The sequence below is a fragment of the Ranitomeya variabilis genome, chromosome 4 (genome assembly GCF_051348905.1).
Source record: "Ranitomeya variabilis isolate aRanVar5 chromosome 4, aRanVar5.hap1, whole genome shotgun sequence".
Classification (NCBI taxonomy): domain Eukaryota; kingdom Metazoa; phylum Chordata; class Amphibia; order Anura; family Dendrobatidae; genus Ranitomeya; species Ranitomeya variabilis.
Genome location: NC_135235.1, coordinates 690,135,673 through 690,158,371, shown reverse-complemented (window position 1 = coordinate 690,158,371; position 22,699 = coordinate 690,135,673).

Sequence of the window (22,699 nt, the reverse complement as noted above, 5' to 3'; positions counted from 1 at the left end):
GGCAAAGAGTAAGCTCCACATTGGGGAAAAAAATTCCTTCCCGACTCCACATATGGCAATCAGGGCGTTGATCCAGGGAACTAGTCTATCTAGGAATCTAGTGTATATACCCTGTAACATTACACTTTTCCAGAAAGGTATCCAGTCCCCTCTTAAATTTAAGTAATGAATCACTCATTACAACATCAAACGGCAGAGAGTTCCATAGTCACGCTGCTTTTACAGTAAAGAATCCGCGTCTATTATTATGCTTAAACCTTCTTTCCTCCAGACGTAGAGGATGCCCCCTTGTCCCTGTCTCAGGTCTAGGAGTAAAAAGATCATCAGAAAGGTCTTTGCACTGTCCCCTCATATATTTATACATTTAAAATAAGATCACCCCTTAGTCTTCGTTTTTCCAAACTAAATAGCCCCAAGTGTAAATAGCCCCAAGTGTAATAACCTATCCTGGTATTGCAGACCCCCCAATACTGACCCCTACGGTACCCCACTGCTAACCGCGACCCAGTCCGAGTGTGCTCCATTAATAACCACCTTTTGTTTTCTATCCCTGAGCCATCCCTGAGATATAGTAAATATTAGCAAGTAACTCCACTGAGAAACAAATCAATCTGGACACAATTCCAAACGGTAATGTCCACAAGAAGGCGGTTATTACATCACGTAGTCATATAACATAGTCAGCATATACAGCCCAAACAATACATTAATAACCTATAAAAAGGTAATCCTAATCGGCACAATGGCCTCTATTTACATAGGCAAAAAATGCTGATGAAGGTATGCGACCCGAAACAACCCCCTAGAGTGGACCAGTGTGGAAGTCAAATATCATACAATGCAGTGAAGGGGTATGTTACCCTGTACTTATGGTGTCACCCCGACGCGCGTTTTGCCTCCTGCTTATTTCTGCTTTACACCTGTAAAAACAGATGTATCTTGAGAAAGGCAGATATGTGCCAAAATGTTGATGATTTAAATACATCTGTATTCATATGGGTCTATTATCTGAAATTGTGGATTATCTTGTTTCAGCACAACAAAACGTTAGATAAATTTCTACAATTTTGATCTATTGACTTTTTACTCCAGAGACCCCATTCAACAGTGAGCACCCCGTTTCTTGACTGTAAATGCCAAAGACCTTGATTCTAAATGTGGTTTGAGCACACTGTAAGACTCAGAAGCGAGAGGGAAATTTGACTTTGGGAGAGTGTATTTTGCTTGATTGGTTTATGGAAGCCATGTTGCTTTTCAAGAGCCTTTGAGCCACTAACAATGTAGAAACCTCTGTTTTTCCTTTGACAGATGATGGACCGGAGTGGGGACTTGTTTTTGTAAGATGAGTAGAACTTTTTATTGGTAGTATTTTTTTTTTTTCTGCAAACGTTGCTTGGTGGCTTTTTATTCCATATTTGGGAGGCAGAATGAACAAACAGTTGAACACCACGCTCTACTGGTTCATCCTACGATGTTTTTTGTTAGACTGAGAACTGTCATTTTCTTGGTGAATAATTCAAATTTCTCTTTCCCCCATGACGGCACCATGGAGAGAGAGGGATCCACCCTCAGGGACAGGAAACCTACAGGTGGAAAAGGCAGTACCTCTCTCCCACATCAGTTCAGCTTCCTGTCCCTGATGGAGAACCTACAGCATACCTGATTGACCAGTCGTCGTTGGATGCCGGGGGGTCCATCTGACTGATCTAGGCAGCGGGGAGCCCTGCCTCGGGCATAATGGTCTTCTCTCCCCGAAACACCACGGTTCCAGGATTGTGCGAGGGGGAGAGGCAGTGAAGCAGGATCCTGTCTGCCTCTCCCTGTGGATTCCTACAGCCGGTAGTAGGTGGCGACGGTCACCTGGTGTTACATCGCCGGTCGACCTGTGGCCCAGGAGAGGATGGTGGCGGCGGCTGCCTGCAGGGAAGCGCCGCTACTAGTTGGGGCATTGGCGGCTTATTCCGAAACTCCCTCCTGGAGGCCGCACGCTACAGAAGTGAGGCACGCGCGCCAGCCGCAGGGCATCTCTGGGAAATCCAGAGTGTGCATCCGGTGCTCGGTTTCACTATGAGTGACCAGGAACAACCAGTAGAGCAAATCCTGCAGTCCCCTCCAAATAAGCACCGGCAGCAACAGCATCACCACCCACAGCAGTGACAGCAACAAGGAGATGTCTCTTCTCAGCGTTGCAGTTCGGGATCCGAGCGCAGCAGAGGCCCCGGTGGATCCGAAAGGCAATCAGCGGTTCAAGTCGTGGCAACAACTCCTACGCCAGAACCGATACCCTCCTGCTGAAAGGGGGGTATTGGTTCTGGCGTAGGAGTTGTGTCGTCACCTTCGTGAAAGTTCATCTTCTAAATGGGGTTTGTTGTGTCTTCTTAGGGAAAGAAATGCGCAGCAAAATCCGGGCACAGAGTATGCACAATCTGCTCTATAGAGCTGCCCACTATGTGGGTCAAAATGCTCTGTACTACATGTGTAGAACATACCATATGTGAAAAGTCCCCGAGATTCGCATCTGACTTAAAAGAACTGATCAAAAACCAGGTGGAAGATGCGATTAAAGGTATTAAAAGTTCAAAAAGCGCAAATCCAGACATAGATCCCCAGAATCGAGTACCAGTGAGGAAGATAGCGACCTTTCCAGTTCCAGTAGCTCACTCTCTTCACCCTCATCTTCGTCCTCTGAGGGGGGTTGCAATTGCTTCCCTATTGAAGAATCTGGATTCTTCAAACCTCCCTTAGTTTTGTCCCTTTGAAGTGACGGCAGTTTTATCCTTGCATTTCACTTGCACCATATCAGTTCTTTGAGCAATGACTGCACCTTTTGGAATACGGGAGGAGGGATCCAACATAGGGAATTGTGAAGAAAATACAACAATTGTGGCATCAAAATTACTTTAATGAGATTCCCCTGACCTATTATTGACATAGGAAATTTGCACCACACATTTATTTTAGATCTAAATCTCTCTAGTAAAGGGTTAATGTTTAACACTAAATAGTCTTTAATATTAGACCTGACCACCACATTGATATATTTTTAATCTGTTCCACCACTTGTGCCCGAGCTATTGCAATGGTTTCCATATGTGGGAGAGGGTCAGTGGTAATATAGATGACTTATCCCAATTGATGTTTAGTCCTGATCTGGGACCAAACTCCTTTCTTTTATATCTGTCATTATTGGCCCAGAGATGACTCTATATCGCCCACATACAGTAGCGTCATCGGCACAGACTCACCTTCTCTATGTTGTTATTACACGTAAAACCAATGAAGTCCTTGGAATCTCTCATTTCACATGCCTGCGGCTTGTTGCTAATGCAAATACGAGAGGTGAGAGCGGGCGCCCCTGTTGTTCATCTCTTGCTTCCCAACCTCTTTACACCCACTGAGGAATAATGAGGACAGAGCAATCTCTAATAGATCAATCTGTCCCCATACAGTATCATGTTATCAGTAGCACATCTGCAGCTTACACCGGGCGATGTGCTGCTGAGAACAAGGATTTCTGTTCCAGCATAAACAGTCTAATCACTCAATGAATAGGCAGTATTTTGCTTGTTTAGAATAATACATAACATAGTCCTCCACATAGTGTAATGCACCCCGTAGTTCTTGATATAGTACAATGCATCCCCCATAGGAGTATAATGCAGCCCCCCAGAGGAATATGATGCATCCCCCCATAGGAGTAGTGGAAGAGTACTCCATGGGAGTATAATGCATCCCCCCATGGGAGTATAATGCAACCCCTCTATTCCTCCAGTATTATGGCCACCACGTACTCACTGATTTGAAAAATAAATAACTGCAATTCTCTCCTCATTCCCCGCAGCAGTGTGGCACCTCACCTTAGTAGCTCCATGGCACCCGCTGCATCAGATGCAGAGAGGAGATGATGGGAGAGGGAGTGTCATGTGACGCTCTCTACTTCATTATTGCCTTCAACTGTATTGGCATCGTAGATCCGTCCTCTGTGTAAACCCTGCAGTACGATGCATTCAGCCTGAGGATCTAGTGAGCTTCACAGTTCAGTAATGCCGGTCTGCGATCTCCCCTTCTGGATGAACAATTTACCCTTTCAATGCCACAAAACTGAAAGTCCTTTAAGTCACCATTGTGTTCTCTTAGGAAATGTTTAGACACATTGGAGGGGTTAATGGCCTCAGGATTAGTGGGGTCTCCTATGTGCTCATTAATTCTCTGCTGTAATTTACTGGTGGTGCAGCCAACAGATCTGACATTATCTCTGTGTAGTAAGTTATTTTTAAATGGTTTTAACACTCCAATTAATTAATAGTAGCTACTGATATATTGATATGGTTTCGATCAGTTATAATATATGTATATTATACTTTCAGGGAGGTTAGCAAAAGGTTATTGAAGGTTAAATGTTCAACCAGATGGTCAACTGAACAAGGAATGCAAATAACCGGTCATTTAGTTATTAGTAACTAATTATATCTATTGTATCATTTAATTTTTGATTTACATTGGATTAATACTTTTACTTATGGTATGGATTGCCTTGAGTTCATTCTGCCTTGTTTAAATTCCCTTTTTGTATAACTATGATGATTTCTATGTTTTAATTTATTATGAATAAAATATTTTACATTTAATTTCTTGGGTTTGCACTTCCCTTCTTTTTTGGTTTATGTAATTTTGGAAGTACACCATATATATTTTCTGGTCTATAGTCTTTGGATAATTGTTTCACACAACAGCAAACAAAACAATAAAACAAAGCATAGCAGATGAGCATTTTAGCTACACACAGCAGGCTGAAGTCTTGCTATGTGTAGCAGAGGCAATTGGATGATCGCAGCTTCTAGTGCCCTACGCAGACTATTGAAGCCAGTAAAATAAGTGAAAAAAAATGCTTATAAAAATATACCCATTATGGGAGAGAGAGGACTCGATCATCTCCAATTTGCCTGCATTCTTGGAAGCTTTTCGCAAAGTATTTGATGAACCAGGGTGAACAACCTCTTCAGCTTCCGCTCTTCTCCATTTACGTCAGTCCAATTCATCTGTGGGACAATATGTGGTATACTTCCGCAAACTGGCATCCGAGCTCAAATGGAATAACGAAGCTTTAGTGGCGACATTCTGGGAGGGGCTTTCTGGAGACATTAAGGATGACCTAGCCGGTCAAGACCTACCAACTACCTTCGACGACCTGATCTCCCTCGCCATCCATATAAACCTTTGTTTCCGAGAGCGTGCCTGTGATGTGGCACGTGAAAAAAGACCGCGGTGCCTGGCTCCATCTTTTCAAAGGCTGCTTGTTCCTTTGCCGTCTCCTGTCGAGGTCTCACCTGAACCCATGCAGGTCGAACACCTTTGCCCATGCCAGTCAGCGACAGGGATCGTCGCACTAAAGGCCAGTGCCTGTATTGTGGGGACATGGGTCACTACATTCGAACCTGTCCAGTGAAGCCTGAGAAACTTCAGCATCTAGGACCAGTAGGAGAGGCCTCCCTAGATGGAAAAGACATCTCTCTACCCCTGACCCTTACTGTGGCCATGACAACTGGTGAATCCCATTTTATTGAGTCAGCATATTTGGATTCCGGGGCAGCAAGAAATTTTATCTTCCAGGCTGTCGTGGATCGGTTCCAAATGCCAGTTCGTTCACTCCAAAACCCTCTGGCAATAACATCTGTCGAGAGAACTCTTCGGGAGATCGTTCGTCTGGCTATTGAGCTGCTTGAGGTCCATATTGGGATGCTTCATACTGAAAGGATAGTCTTCTGTGTTCTTTCCCAGATGTCTCATGCCTTTCTCTTAAGCCTACCATGGCTACGACAGCATGACCCTGTGCTGGACTGCAGAACTGAGAGATGTTCCAATGGGGATATTCCTGTCATGAGAAGTGTCTGGCTCCAGTACGTCCAGCTAAGGCCCCGTCTTCTCCAGCATCGTTGCCTAGTTTGCCATCTGCCTACTGGGCCTTTGGCGATGTATTTGACAAAAAGAAAGCAGAGACTTTGCTGCCCCACAGGCCGCATGACTGCCCTATCAACTTGATTCTCCACATCTCGGTACCAAGCCTTTCTGGCTGATGTTTTGGTCACTTTTGAATGTTGGTTGTGCTTTCACACTCGTGGTAGAATGAGACGGACTCTACAACCCGCACAAGTGGCTCAGGTAGTGCAGCTCATCCAGCATGGCACATCAATGCGAGCTATGGCAAGGTTTGCTGTGTCTGTCAGCGTAGTGTCTAGAGGCTGGAGGCACTACCAGGAGACAGGCCAGTACACCGGAGGTGTGGAGGGGGCCGTAGGATGGCAACAACTCAGCAGCAGGACCGCTACCTCAGCCTTTGTGTAAGGAGGAACAGGAGGAGCACTGCCAGAGCCCTGCAAAATGACCTCCAGCAGGCCACAAATGTGCATCTGTCTGCACAAATGGTTAGGCTAGGTTCAGATTGCGTTAGTGCAATCCGTTTAGCGCGAGCGCTAGCGGATTGCGCTAACGCAATGTCTTTTTCAGGGCCGCGTTCAGGGGTCGCGTTAACGTCCCCGCTCTCGCAGATCCCCGATCTGCAAGAGCGGGGAACGGACCTCTGGCGCGCCGCGGACGCTGCAAGCAGCGTCCGAGGCGCGCTACAAAAGACCGGCACATTGCTAGCGCGTGCCGAAAATGACACGCGCTAGCAATGCGCTCTAACATTGCCGGCAATGGGAGCGCTAACGGACGCGGTGCACGGCGTTAATTTCGCCGTGCAACGCTGTCCGTTAGCGCTATCCCATTAACGCAATGGGAACCTAGCCTTAGAAACTGACTCCATGAGGATGGTCTGAGTGCCCGACATCCACAAATGGGGGTTGTGCACACCGCCCAACACCGTGCAGGACGCTTGGCATTTGCCACATAAAACCAGGATTGGCAAAATTGCAACTGGCGCCCTGTGCTCTTCACAGATGAAAGCCGGTTCACACTGAGCACATGTGAAAGAGTCTAGAGATGCATGCTGCCTAGAATATCCTTCAGCATGTCAGCTTTGGCAGTGGTTCAGTAATGGTGTAGGGTGGCATTTCTTTGGAGGGCCGCACAGCCCTCCATGTGCTCCCCAGAGGTAGCCTGACTACCATTAGGTACCAAGATGAGATCCTTAGAACCCTTGTGAGAACATATGCTGGTGCGGTTGGCCCTTGGTTCCTCCTAATGCAGGACAATGCCAGACCCCCATGTGGCTGTAGTGTGTCAGCAGTTCATGCAAGATGAAGGCATTGAAGGTATGGACTGTGTGTTGTATGTTATATATTTATAATGATTTCAATACTCCAATTAATTAATAAAAGTGATAGAGATATTGATTGGCTTTATTATAAAATATGCATAGTATAGCCTTAAGGTACCGTCACACTCAGCGACGCTGCGGCGATATAGACAACGAGCCGACCTAAACTAGATCGCTGGAGCGTCGCTGTTTAGGTCACTGTAGAGACGTCAAACACAGCAACTCCAGAACAATGCAGGAGCGATCCAGTGACGTAACGGCGACTCACTTCTCGTTCTCGCTGGCTGTTAGCTCCATTACATCCATTGTTATCGTCGTTGCTTTTGATGTCAAACATGACAATACACGCCGACCTGGCGACGAAATAAAGTTCTGGACTTCTAGCTCCGACCAGCGATGGCACAGCGGGATCCAGATCGCTGCTGCGTGTCAAACACAACAAGATCGCTATCCAGGATGCTGCAACGTCACGGATTGTTGTCGTTCTCGTTGCAAAGTTGCTGAGTGTGACGGTACCTTTACTGTATGGAGTCCACAGAAGGTTACATAGTTAGTAAGGCCGAAAAAAGACATTTGTCCATCCAGTTCAGCCTATATTCCATCATAATAAATCCCCAGATCTACATCCTTCTACAGAACCTAATAATTGTATGATACAATATTGTTCTGCTCCAGGAAGACATCCAGGCCTCTCTTGAACCCCTCGACTGAGTTCGCCATCATCACCTCCTCAGGCAAGCAATTCCAGATTCTCACTGCCCTAACAGTAAAGAATCCTCTTCTATGTTGGTGGAAAAACCTTCTCTCCTCCAGACGCAAAGAATGCCCCCTTGTGCCCGTCACCTTCCTTGGTATAAACAGATCCTCAGCGAGATATTTGTATTGTCCCCTTATATACTTATACATGGTTATTAGATCGCCCCTCAGTAGTCTTTTTTCTAGACTAAATTGTCCTAATTTCGCTAATCTATCTGGGTATTGTAGTTCTCCCATCCCCTTTATTAAATTTGTTGCCCTCCTTTGTACTCTCTCTAGTTCCATTATATCCCTCCTGAGCACCGGTGCCCAAAACTGGACACAGTACTTCATGTGTGGTCTAACTAGGGATTTGTACAGAGGCAGTATAATGCTCTCATCATGTGTATCCAGACCTCTTTTAATGCACCCCATGATCCTGTTTGCCTTGGCAGCTGCCTGGCACTGGCTGCTCCAGGTAAGTTTATCATTAACTAGGATCCCCAAGTCCTTCTCCCTGTCAGATTTACCCAGTGGTTTCCCGTTCAGTGTGTAATGGTGATATTGATTCCTTCTTCCCATGTGTATAACCTTACATTTATCATTGTTAAACCTCATCTGCCACCTTTCAGCCCAAGTTTCCAACTTATCCAGATCCATCTGTAGCAGAATACTATCTTCTCTTGTATTAACTGCTTTAGGCTACGTTCACATTTGCGGCCAGCGCCGCAGCGTCGGGCGCCGCAGCGGCGCCGCATGCGTCATGCGCCCCTATATTTAACATGGGGGCGCATGGACATGCGGCGCACTTGCGTTTTGCGCCGCATGCGTCGCTGCGGCGCCCGCGTCGGGGCGCAGAGGACGCAGCAAGTTGCATTTTTGCTGCGTCCAAATTCAATGAAAAAAACGACGCATGCGGCGCAAAACGCAGCGTTGTGCATGCGTTTTGCTGCGTTTTTGTTTGCGTTGTGCGCTGCGGCGCCGACGCTGCGGCGCACAACGCAAATGTGAACGTAGCCTTACATAGTTTTGTATCATCTGCAAATATCAATATTTTACTGTGTAAACCTTCTACCAGATCATTAATGAATATGTTGAAGAGAACAGGTCCCAATACCGACCCCTGCGGTACCCCACTGGTCACAGCGACCCAGTTAGAGACTATACCATTTATAACCACCCTCTGCTTTCTATCACTAAAGGTACGTTCACAATAAGCGACGCTGCAGCGATACAGACAACGATGTCGATCGCTGCAGCGTCGCTGTTTGGTCGCTGGAGAGCTGTCACACAGACCGCTCTCCAGCGACCAACGATGCCGAGGTCCCCGGGTAACGAGGGTAAACATCGGGTTGCTAAGCGCAGGGCCGCGCTTAGTAACCCGATGTTTACCCTGGTTACCAGTGTAAAATGTAAAAAAAACCAAACAGTACATACTCACCTTCGCGTCCCCCGGCGTCCGCTTCCCTGCACTGACTGAGTGCCGGCCCTAACAGCAGAGCGGTGACGTCACCGCTATGCTGTGCTTTCACTTTACGGCCGGCGCTCAGTCAGTGCAGGAAGCGGATGGCGGGGGACGCGAAGGTGAGTATGTACTGTTTGTTTTTTTACATTTTACACTGGTAACCAGGCTAAACATCGGGTTACTAAGCATGGCCCTGCGCTTAGTAACCCAATATTTACCCTGGTTACCAGTGTAAAATGTCGCTGGTATCGTTGCTTTTGCTGTCAAACACAACAATACACGGCGATCTGACGACCAAATAAAGTTCTGAACTTTAACCAACGACCAGCGATATCACAGCAGGATCCTGATCGCTGCTGCCTGTCACACTCAACGATATCGCTAGCCAGGACGCTGCAACGTCACAGATCGCTAGCGATATCGTTTAGTGTGAAGGTACCTTAAGCCAGTTACTAACCAATTTACACACATTTTCCCCCAGACCAAGCATTCTCATTTTGTGTACCAACCTCTTGTGCGGCACGGTATCAAACGCTTTGGAAAAATCGAGATACATGTTACAAGATATCTCGATACATGTTACGAGATACAAGGTTACATGTCAATTGTCCAGAATGTAAGGGTACCGTCACACATTGAAATTTTCATCGCTGCGACGGCACGATCCGTGACGTCGCAGCGATCGTATGAATATCGCTCCAGCGTCGTAGACTGCGGTCACACGTTGCAATCACGGCGCTGGAGCGATGCCGAAGTCCCCGGGTAAACAGGGTAAACATCGGGTAACTAAGCGCAGGGCCGCGCTTAGTAACCCGATGTTTACCCTGGTTACCAGCGTAAACGTAAAAAAACAAACAGTACATACTCACCCGTCGGTGTCCTTCAGGTCCCTTGCCGTCTGCTTCCTGCTCTGAGTGCAGCCGTACAGTGAGAGCAGATCGCAGCACCGCTGTGATCTGCTCTCACTTTCCGGCCGGCACTCAGAGCAGGAAGCAGACGGCAAGGGACCTGAAGGACACCGACGGGTGAGCATGTACGGTTTGTTTTTTTACGTTTACGCTTGTAACCAGGGTAAACATCGGGTTACTAAGCGCGGCCCTGCGCTTAGTTACCCGATGTTTACCCTGGTTACAAGCGAAGACATCGCTGGATCGGTGTCACACACAACGATCCAGCGATGTCAGCGGGTGATCAAGCGACGAAAGAAAGTTCCATACGATCTGCTACGACGTACGATTCTCAGCAGGATCCCTGATCGCTGCTGCGTGTCAGACACTGCGATATCGTAACGATATCGCTAGAACGTCACGAATCGTAACGTCGTAGCGATGGAAATTTCAATGTGTGACGGTACCCTAAGTGACCGAGTACACTTTACATTTATCTTCAAAGATGTACCACTTGTTCCCATGAGATGGTATCATGTAAATGTTAATTAGACAGATACTTGTTAAGCCCCCAGGGATGCTAGGTGGTGTTGTTATCTATTTGGCCTGAAGGCTTCAGTACACATACCAAACAAAGCCTCAGATAACAGGGTATAGATCAAAAAGGCTTTAACATATACAGTGCCTACAAGTAGTATTCAACCCCCTGCAGATTTAGCAGGTTTAGTAAGATGCAAATAAGTTAGAGCCTTCAAACTTCAAACAAGAGCAGGATTTATTAACAGGTGCATAAATCTTACAAACCAAAAAGTTTTGTTGCTCAGTTAAATTTTTATAAATTTTAAACATAAAAGTGTGGGTCAATTATTATTCAACCCCTAGGTTTAATATTTTGTGGAATAACCTTTGTTTGCAATTACAGCTAATAATCGTCTTTTATAAGACCTGATCAGGCCGGCACAGGTCTCTGGAGTTATCTTGGCCCACTCCTCCATGCAGATCTTCTCCAAAAAATCTAGGTTCTTTGGGTGTCTCATGTGGACTTTAATCTTGAGCTCCTTCCACAAGTTTTCAATTGGGTTAAGGTCAGGAGACTGACTAGGCCACTGCAACACCTTGATTTTTTGCCTCTTGAACCAGGCCTTGGTTTTCTTGGCTGTGTGCTTTGGGTCGTTGTCTTGTTGGAAGATGAAATGACGACCCATCTTAAGATCCTTGATGGAGGAGCGGAGGTTCTTGGCCAAAATCTCCAGGTAGGCCGTGCTATCCATCTTCCCATGGATGCGGACCAGATGGCCAGGCCCCTTGGCTGAGAAACAGCCCCACAGCATGATGCTGCCACCACCATGCTTGACTGTAGGGATGGTATTCTTGGGGTTGTATGCAGTGCCATCCAGTCTCCAAACGTCACGTGTGTGGTTGGCACCAAAGATCTCGATCTTGGTCTCATCAGACCAGAGAACCTTGAACCAGTCAGTCTCAGAGTCCTCCAAGTGATCATGAGCAAACTGTAGACGAGCCTTGACATGACGCTTTGAAAGTAAAGGTACCTTACGGGCTCGTCTGGAACGGAGACCATTGCGGTGGAGTACGTTACTTATGGTATTGACTGAAACCAATGTCCCCACTGCCATGAGATCTTCCCGGAGCTCCTTCCTTGTTGTCCTTGGGTTAGCCTTGACTCTTCGGACAAGCCTGGCCTCAGCACAGGAGGAAACTTTCAAAGGCTGTCCAGGCCATGGCAGGCTAACAGTAGTTCCATAAGCCTTCCACTTCCGGATGATGCTCCCAACAGTGGAGACAGGTAGGCCCAACTCCTTGGAAAGGGTTTTGTACCCCTTGCCAGCCTTGTGACCCTCCACGATCTTGTCTCTGATGGCCTTGGAATGCTCCTTTGTCTTTCCCATGTTGGCCATGTTTGAGTGCTGTTCACAAGTTTGGGGAGGGTCTTAAATAGTCAGAAAAGGCTGGAAAAAGAGATAATTAATCCAAACAGGTGAAGCTCATTGTTCTTTGTGCCTGAACTACTTCTTAATACTTTAGGGGAACCAAACAGAATTCTGGTGGGTTGAGGGGTTGAATAATAAATGACCCTCTGATAAAACTTTTCACAATTTAAAAAAAAAATAAACAAAGAAATAACATTCTTTTTTGCTGCAGTGCATTTCACACTTCCAGGCTGATCTACAGTCCAAATGTCACAATGCCAAGTTAATTCCAAATGTGTAAACCTGCTAAATCTGCAGGGGGTTGAATACTACTTGTAGGCACTGTAAATGAAGTATTGCCTGGGACACACAAGGGGGAGACACAAGGACAGGAGAGACAGACAGATTTGGATGAGCAAAGACACACAGAGAGCAGGCTGAATTGACTCCTGCCATTTCCAATGTAATGTATGACTTATGAAGATTATTGATTATATGGTATTTTGAGTGATTGATTATATTTATTATCTTTTATTCATTTTTGTCTTATTCAATTTTTGTGTGAGCATTTATTTATTCATCACAATTCTTTGAACCGTAAACAAAACAAGTGGTGTCAGAAGTGGGATTTGTGTCTTGAATAAAAATGTTTGCAAAATTGAATAAGTTTGTTAAGAATAGGAAAGCAATTGAGAGTGTCAGAGCCTTGCCAGAATGGGTGTTGTCAGGACCATGGACCCCAATGGCACAGGAATGTAACAAGTATATGGAGGGACAGCGTTTAGCAAATCCCCTAGATGTGGCTGAGAAATTTGATCTTTCAAGGTATGATGCAAAAGAGCAAAAAACAGCAGCGGCCGTTGGATGGGTCTGTGTCCAGGCACTGCAGAGTTTGCAGGAGGAGATTGATAATTTGCATTTAGAGCTGCATACAGCTATAGAGCAAAGGATCAGCTTGCAATCAGCTTTGAGGCCATGTGCACACGTTCAGGATTTTTCGCGTTTTTTTCGCGTTTTTTCGCTATATAAACGTGATAAAAACGCGAAAAAAAGGCTTACATATGCCTCCTATTATTTACAGGGTATTCTGCATTTTTTGTACAAATGTTGCATTTTTTTCCGTGAAAAAATCGCATCGCGGAAAAAAAAGCAACATGTTCATTAAAAATGCGGAATTGCGGGGATTCCGCACACCTAGGACTGCATTGATCTGCTTACTTCCCGCACGGGGCTGTGCACACCATGCGGGAAGTAAGCAGATTATGTGCGGTTGGTACCCAGGGTGGAGGAGAGGAGACTCTCCTCCACGGACTGGGCACCATATAATTGGTAAAAAAAAAAAGAATTAAAAATAGTGATATACTCACCCTCTGATGGCCCCCGAAGTGTTCCCGCCTCTCCGGTGCATGCTCTCTCTTCCGTTCCTATAGATGGTGTGGTTCAGGACCTGTGATGACGTCGCTGTCTTGTGATTGGTCGCGTGACCGCTCATGTGACTCACGCGACCAATCACAAGCCGCAACGTCATCGAAGGTCCTGAACCACACCGGCATCTATAGGAACGGACGCCGCTGAGGACATCGGCTGTCTGCAGAGGGTGAGTATATCCATTTTTTTATTTTTATTATTATTTTTAAACATTCTATCTTTTACTATAGATGCTGCATAAGCAGCATCTATAGTAAAAAGTTGGTCACACTTGTCAAACAGTATGTTTGACAAGTGTGACCAACTTGTCAGTCAATTTTCCAAGCGATGCTACAGATCGCTTGGAAAACGTTAGCATTCTGCAAGCTAATTACGCTTGCAGAATGCTAAAAAAATGCGAAAAAAACGGAAAAAAAACAAAAAAAATGCGGATTTCGGCCGGCCGGCGCTAACACAGTGCAGGGAAGCAGACGCCGGGGGATGCGACAGACATCGGAATGTGAGTATGTAGTGTTTGTTTTTTTTTTACATTTACACTGGTAACCAGGGTAAATATTGGGCTACTAAGCGTGGCCCTGCGCTTAGTAACCCGATGTTTACCCTGGTTACCAGTGAAGACATTGCTGAATCTGCATCACACACGCCGACTCAGTGATGTCTGCGGGAGATCCAGCAACGAAATAAGGTGCTGGCCTTCTAGCTCCGACCAACGATGGCACAGCAGGATCCTGATCGCTGCTGCGTGTCAAACACAACAATATCGCTATCCAGGACGCTGCAATGTCACAGATCGCTATCATTGTTAAGTTGTTCAGTGTGAAGGTACCTTAAGCGCAGGAGGAGACAGCAGCCAGTGTCAGATAATCATACTGCACATGTTAGAACCATGATTGCACATGAGAAATGGTCAGATTTGTTAGAATGTGATGACTTAGAAAATGAGGTAGAACTGCATGCCAGACCTATTGTAGTAACAAAGACCAGGAGAGAAGTTACTCAGCGTAGAGGAGATAGGATGGATGCAGGAGATGCAGCTGTTGGCGCAGAATCTGCCATGATAGAAGAAACTAGAAATTATACGGCAGGAGAACTCACAGAATGAATCTCCAAATACCGACAAAAAGTAGGAGAGAATGTATTAACATGGATTCTCAGGTTATGGGATTTTAGAGCAGATACGATAATCTTGAACCGTCTTGAGGGCATAGGAATTGGTAGCATTTGTATTGATACCTTGGTGCGTTTAAAAATGAGACGTGCATGGGACACTGCAGAGAATTTTTCCCTATTGCATTTGGTGAGGGGTTCTGTGGCACAAGTATATGATTCTCCTATTGAATTAATACCACAAACACGATGGGAGTCTCTTGCAGATGGAGTGCAGAGACTGAGAGAAATTGTGTGTATAGGTGGTATAACTCGAAATCCTTTGTCAGATATGAATGCTCATTTTGCTGTTGTCAAGGATTGGAAGGGGCCAGATGCTGCACTGATAATGATGAGAAATAAGTTCATAGAAGGTGCCCCAGCTGCTTACAAATCCCCATTATTCATTATGTTCAGTGCCCTCATGGGAAATTCCACTAATGTATATACAGCATGCAGTTTGATCTCTCAGTTATCTGCTCTAGAGAAAGCAAAAGTGTCAAGAAATTACACAGAAGAGAGAGTAGATCAAGAGAGAAGGAAAGGCGATAATTCCCAAGTTAGAAAAAGCAGAAAGGAGCTGTTGTGTGACCTGATAGCTAGTGGAGTTCCATTCTAGGACAGAGATGGAATTTCTACATGTGACTTGTTCAGAAGATGGCAAGATTTGAGCAGAAATGGTAGATTGAAAATCGCCAGGCCCAGGAGGGTGGCGACAAATGAAAGGAGGTTGGAAGGATAGAAGTGGGACACCTGATAACAAAGTCCCTACTGCACCCACCCCTTTGACTCCTCCAATGCCATGCCTGTATTCCCTCATGAATGCTTAGATAAAAGTTGTGGAACATTCCATGAGCATTGTGATTGAACAGTTTTGCCATTTGTTGATGACTAAGATGACTAATGGTGTTTGTTGTTTTAATAGTTTGTACCAAGAGAAATATCCTGTGAGCATATTATGACATATGCGCTGGCTGAAATGATGAATTGAGTTTGGTCTTGGTGATACATAAATATGCGTTTCTCATTTGAGGGTTTGACAGTCCGCTGTCACTTGGTGCTAGACCTTGGTGTTTTTAAATGGCAAAAGACCACAACAGATGCAAGTTGACTGTATGTGGAAGCCATTGTGAAAAAAGACACACAAGGAAAAGAGGGTGTTAAAATTACAGACAATGATTAGTTAGATGACAAATAAATATTATGGGGGTTGACTAAAGTAATAGATGACTTGACTTATTTGTTACATGTTTGTCACTGTATGTTGTTTGTGAAAACCCCTGTATATGTCATGGATATCCTTTGTTTAAAATTTGTTCATAGCCAAAGTGAAAAATCAACGTGGTATTTTTGTTGGTAATTTTGTATTTTTTATTGAGCTCATTCTTTCAATTTTATTTTGCAGGGATTTTTTTTTTTTTTTTTAAAGGAACAATTTTCTCCTTTCAGCCCACCAAATGTTGGATTGGGGGGTGGGGGTGTGTTAATTAATCTTTATTGTTTGTTTGCAGGAATTGAAAGAAGAGACTTTGGCCATTCAATTACCATGTGTGCACTGTAAATAGTTTTTTTTGTTTTTTTTTCAGTATTGAAACAGGAGTCCACCTATTATAATTTAGAAGTGATTTATTTTATGTTTTGAGTGTTTTCAGGGTTTTATATTTTGGGAATTCTGTGTATATTGTGTTTTTAAAAAAGGTATACGTTAAAAAGATATGATTTAAGTGAATGTTTGTTAAAATGTTTTTTTTTTTACTTGCATCTACACTTCACTACGGAATTAGCATGTAATGCAAAGGTGTGGTTCACCTAAAGAGCAATTTTCTTTGTTTCATATGTAAATGAAACCTTACTGGGTAATGAATGAATGCATTGTTGAAAATCAGGGACAGTGAGTGGATGTAATGTGCTCCTATTGAAGTAAATAATTAATTTGTTCAAATTCAGCTAAAAACATTGGTTTGGGTTGTTTTTCTTGAAAAAAAATGTGGAAACATTTGAATTACTGATTTTACTTTTGAGTATCAACCTCATTTTGAAATTATTATTGATATTATTATGCTAGAAGTGATGATTATTATGCAAATTAGTTTGATGTGAATTTTATGCATTTGATAATTGGTGTTTGATTTTGGAGTTATGATTTTAGTATTAGAAATATGTTTGCTACCGTCGAAAATTTCAAAGGTCGGTTTTGGGCATATATAATTGGACCAAGTAATTTTTGTTTTATTCATTTGATGAAGGCCATTTGATAAGCCACCAGGACCAGAACGTTTGGACTGAGTTATCATGGACCAAGTTAATAGATCTTGGATTGTTGCTTTGGACTGAACTTTTTCAAGTGTGACTTTGAATTTCTTTCCAACAGTGCAGGCTGTATCTGTGACAATGTCCAATTGAGTGCAGAGACCGATTCAAGATGTTGCTAAGCCGTGGCCAGGGTGAACCTCAAAACCGCGAGCTGATGACAAGCAAGGAGAGAACTAACCCTAGTAAGCTTGTGCCTGAATGTAAATGGTGTAATAAATTGAGGCCCTGGCGAGCTGCAGCAATAGAAGATGAAGGGACTCAGCCATGGACACCTGCACCCCCTTACCCGTTGCTTTGAAGAAATGAGGGGTTAATGTCATAAGGGCGGGGACAGATTATGTTTGAGTCTGTCCTTTGGCCAACCAGGGGAAGCAGTGAAGTCATCTTGGCCTTTAGACAAGACAATGAGGGCACAATAATCCCCGTGTTTTCCCTGCAACGTAGACTAATCTAGATTTGTGGTCTAAAGGTACCTTCACACTGAACAACTTAACAACGATATCGCTAGCGATCCGTGACGTTGCAGCATCCTGGATAGCGATATCGTTGTGTTTGACACGCAGCAGCGATCAGGATCCTGCTGTGATATCGCTGGTCGGAGCTAGAAGGCCAGCACCTTATTTCGTCACTGGATCTCCCGCTATCATCGCTGGATCGGTGTGTGTGACGCCGATTCAGCGATGTCTTCACAGGTAACCAGGGTAAACATCGGGTTACTAAGCGCAGGGCCGCTCTTAGTAACCCGATATTTATCCTGGTTACCAGTGTAAATGTAAAAAAACCCAAAACACTACATACTTACATTCTGATGTCTGTCACGTCCCCCGGCGTTCTGCTTCCCTGCACTGTGTCAGCGCCGGCCGGCTGTAAAGCAGGGCACAGCGGTAACGTCACCACTCTGCTTTACGGCCAGCCGGCGCTTACAGTGCAGGGAAGCAGAATGTCGGGGGACGCGACAGACATCGGAATGTAAGTATGTAGTGTTTTTTTTTTTTACATTTACACTGGTAACCAGGGTAAACATCGGGTTACTAAGCGCGGCCCTGCCCTTAGTAACCCGATGTTTACCCTGGTTACCCGGGGACTTCGGCATCGTTGGTCGCTGGAGAGCTGTCTGTGTGACAGCTCTCCAGCGACGCTGCAGCGATCGGCATCGTTGTCTAGATCGCTGCAGCGTTGCTAAATGTGACGGTACCATAAAGAATGAATGCAGACATTTCATTTTCCCGTACCTTTGGTCCATTGTTTTGTTTCTGATTTATATGTCAATTGTTTTTTTTAACCAACGTGGTTTTCTATTGGTAGCAAACAAATAAATATATAGGGAGCAATAATGTATAATGGTTTATGAAGAATTTAAATAGTTTAGTGGTAGGATAATTAAAGTGATTGAAATCAGGGGTGGAATGTGTTGTATGTTATATATTTATAATGATTTCAATACTCCAATTAATTAATACAAATGATAGAGATATTGATTGGCTTTATTATAAAATATGCATAGTATAGCCTTAAGGTACCGTCTCACTCAGCGATGCTGCGGCGATATAGACAATGAGCCGACATAAACTAGATCGCTGGAGCGTCGCTGTTTAGGTCGCTGTAGAGACGTCAAACACAGCAACTCCAGAACGATGCAGGAGTGATCCAGTGACGTAACGGCGACTCACTTCTCGTTCTCGCTGGTTGTTAGCTCCATGTCAAACAGCCGGAGTGTACCGACTGGAGACGCTGCGACGCCCCCTATGCTCGTTGCTGGCGTCATTGCTTTTGATGTCAAACATGACGATACACGCCGACCTGGCGACGAAATAAAGTTCTGGACTTCTAGCTCCGACCAGCGCTGGCACAGCGGGATCCAGATCGCTGCTGCGTGTCAAACACAACGAGATCGCTATCCAGGACGCTGCAACGTCATGGATTGTTGTCGTTCTCTTTGCAAAGTTGCTGTGTGACAGTACCTTAACTGTATGGAGTCCACAGAAGGTTACATGTCAATTTTCCAGAATGTAAATGACCAAGTACACTTTACATTTATCTTCAAAGATGAACCACTTGTTCCCATGAGATGGTATCATGTAAATGTTAATTAGACAGATACTTGTTAAGCCCCCAGGGATGCTAGGTGTTGTTGTTATCTATTTGGCCTGAAGGCTTCAGTACACATACCATGACAAAGCCTCAGATAACAGGGTATAGATCAAAAAGGCTTTAACATATAAATGAAGTATTGCCTGGGACACACAAGGGGGAGACACAAGGACAGGAGAGACAGATTTGGATGAGCAAAGACACAGAGAGCAGGCTGAATTGACTCCTACCATTTCCAATGTAATGTATGACTTATGATTATTGATTGTGTTATTTTGAGTGATTGATTATATTTATTATCTTTTATTACGTAAATTCATTTTTGTCTTATTCAATTTTTGTGTGAGCAGTTATTTATTCATCACAATTCTTTGAACCATAAACAAAACAGACTGGCCCACCCGTTCCCCAGACCTGAATCCGATTGAACACATCTGGGACATCATGTCTCGCTCCATCCACCAACGTCACATTGCACCACAGACTGTCCAGGAGTTGGAGGATGCTTTAGTCCAGGTCTGGGAGATCCCTCAGGAGACTATCTGCCGACTCATCAGAAGCATGCCCAGACGTTGAAGGGAGGTCATACAGGCACGCGGAGGCCGCACACACTACTGAGCATCATTTCCTTGTCTTGAGGCATTTCACTGAAGTTGGATCAGCCTGCAATTTGATTTTCCACTTTGATTTTGAGCATCATTCCACCTCCAGACCTCCATGGGATATTAGTTGTGATTTACATTGATCATTTTTAGGTTTTACTGTTCTCAATGCATTCCACTATATTATGAATAAAGATTTACAACTGGAATATTTCATTCAGTGATATCCAGGATGTGGGATTTTAGTGTTCCCTTTATTTTTTGAGCATATATATACTCGAGTATAGGCTGACCCGAGTATAAACCGAGGCACCTAATTTTGCCACAGAAATCTGGGAAGCTTATTGACTCCAGTATTAGCAGGGTATGCATTGTACCCTCATCTCTGTCCTGCTATGCGTGGCTCTCCGTCCCTGTCCTGCTATGCGTGGCTCCCCCGTCGCTGTCCTGGTATGCGTGGCTTCCTCCATCCTGTCCTGGTATGCATGGCTTCCCCCATCCCGTTGTATGCATGCATGGCTTACCCCCTGCCATCCTTGTATGCATGCTTCCTATTACAAAAACAAAACATCCTACTCACCCTCCTCCAGCGTGCCCTTGCAGCATCTCCGTTGGTGCCGGCTTCCTGCATCTCTTCCTGTGCTGAGCGATCACGTTGCACCGCTCATTAAGGTAATGAATATTTCCTCCACGCCTATGGGAGTGGAGATGCGTGCATATTCATTACCTCAATGAGCAGTCCAACGTGATCACTCAGCTGCATCAGGACCAACGGAGATGCAGCAACGGCGTGGAGGAGGGTGAGTATGATGTCTTCTGGAAGCCAGCGGCTGCAGCTGTCACTGCTATAAGAGAAATTAATATTAATTTCTCTTTAGCAGTGGCACAGTTACAACCGCAGCCGGCTCCTGCCGCTGATCCGCCGCTCCCCCTCCCCCCGGCTTTCTAGAAAATGACTCGTGTGTAAGCCGATGGCATTTTCAGCACAAAAAAGTGCTGAAAAACTGGGCTTATACAAAAAACATATACCCCACATCTCAGTATATAGGGTGAGGTAATGTATACACACTTACTCTCCAAGCCTCTAATTTCTACGGGTTTCATCGTCCTTACCAAAGACGACTCATCAACAGATTATTTAATATTGACCTACTGTATTTTTTCGGACTGTAAAGTGCACTTTTTTAACAAAAAGGTTTAGGGGAAAATGGGGTTGCGTCTCAGTCAGAATATACTTACAAATACTGTGGCGGCAGCAGGAGTCGGGCGATGATCACACTCCCTTCCCAGGCTGGTGCGGCAGGTTTGGAGGTGGAGCTCTGTGGTCTCATTGCCGAGATCTTAATCTGAGCATGCGCTGCCCCCGGCGGCCATTTTTCCAGAGGCCACCGCATTGCATCAATGGATGTGCGGGTGCCTCCAGGCTTTCACAGAATGCCAGCGGAGCCCCCCCGCACCACAGAGCACCACCACCAAACCTGCTGTAGCAGCCTGGGATGGGATTACCCAGAGGTCTCTGCACCTACCGCACCAGACTCGGATGGGAGTCATATTGCTGGACCACCGAACACCCCCTATGACCCCACTCCAACAGTGCTGCTACTCCCCCGGTAAGCTGAATTCGAAATGTAAGACGGACCCCCTTTTGACAAACTAATTTTTTCTCTCTATTTTCCTTCTGAAAATTTGTGGCGCGTCTTATGATCTGATGCGTCTTAAAGTCTGAAGAATATGGTATATTCAAGCAAGACTAGACAAAGAAAACCCTAAAGTCATGTATCATGTTATCCAAAACATTCAGAAAACTGGCCACATATTGGGAGACCTCAGACTTAAAACTATAATCTTCGTAAGTTTATCAGCCACTCCAGTGTCAGGAATAGATAGTATGTGAAAATACAGTATATACCACTCAGAGAACACTTAACTTCTCCAGATATCATTTCCGTATTCATACTAAATAATAGCACAGATCTCCCAGACATTATGATTGCACACATCCCTAGTCTTTATAATGATATTGCACTCATTCCCTGACAGACCGCAGCATGACCATTAGTTAGAAGCTGCTAATGATCTTTGGAGCAGGTAAGTTTTCTCTGAGTGGTATAAATTGCGCCATCTGAAAACTGAGTCTAGTCTAGGACAATTGGTCTGCACTACTAATAGACAGCTGTTACAATGCCAAACTAGGGCAGTCCCTATAGGAGAAAAAACACAATAATTATACTGTACTTTTACATACTTTCTATTCCTGAGTAACCACCACTCAAGTGGCTTATAAACTTACGAAGTATGTAGTCTGAAGTGTGGGATCTGCCTATGTGTGGCTAGTTTTCTGATTGTTTCAAATAACATGATTTTGTTAGGTTTTTTGTTTAGTCTCGCTTGAATATAGGTCAATATTAAATAAAGTCTCCTAATGAGTCGCCTTTGGTGAGGAAGATGAAACCAGTAGAAATGAGGCTTGGAGAGAGTGTGAATACGTCACCTCACCCTATATACTCAGATGTGGGGTATATGGTTTTTTTTTGGCTGTCTGAAACCTCTGGGCCACCAATGCCATTTGTTTGTGTTGGGGATGAAGCCTTCCAACTCTCAGAACCCCTGCTGAAACTATACTCCAGTAGTGGATTGACACCTACTAAAAGAATTTTAAATTACCGCCTCACACGAGCACGGAGAATGGTGGAGTGCGCTTTTGGGATTCTGACAGCCAAATGGCGAGTTATATTGACCGCTATCAACCTGAAGACTGAGACTGTTGATGAGATAGTGAAAGCTTGTGTGGTCCTGCACAATTTTGTGTTATGCAAGGAACATATTTCCAAGTCCTGTGTCAGTTTCCA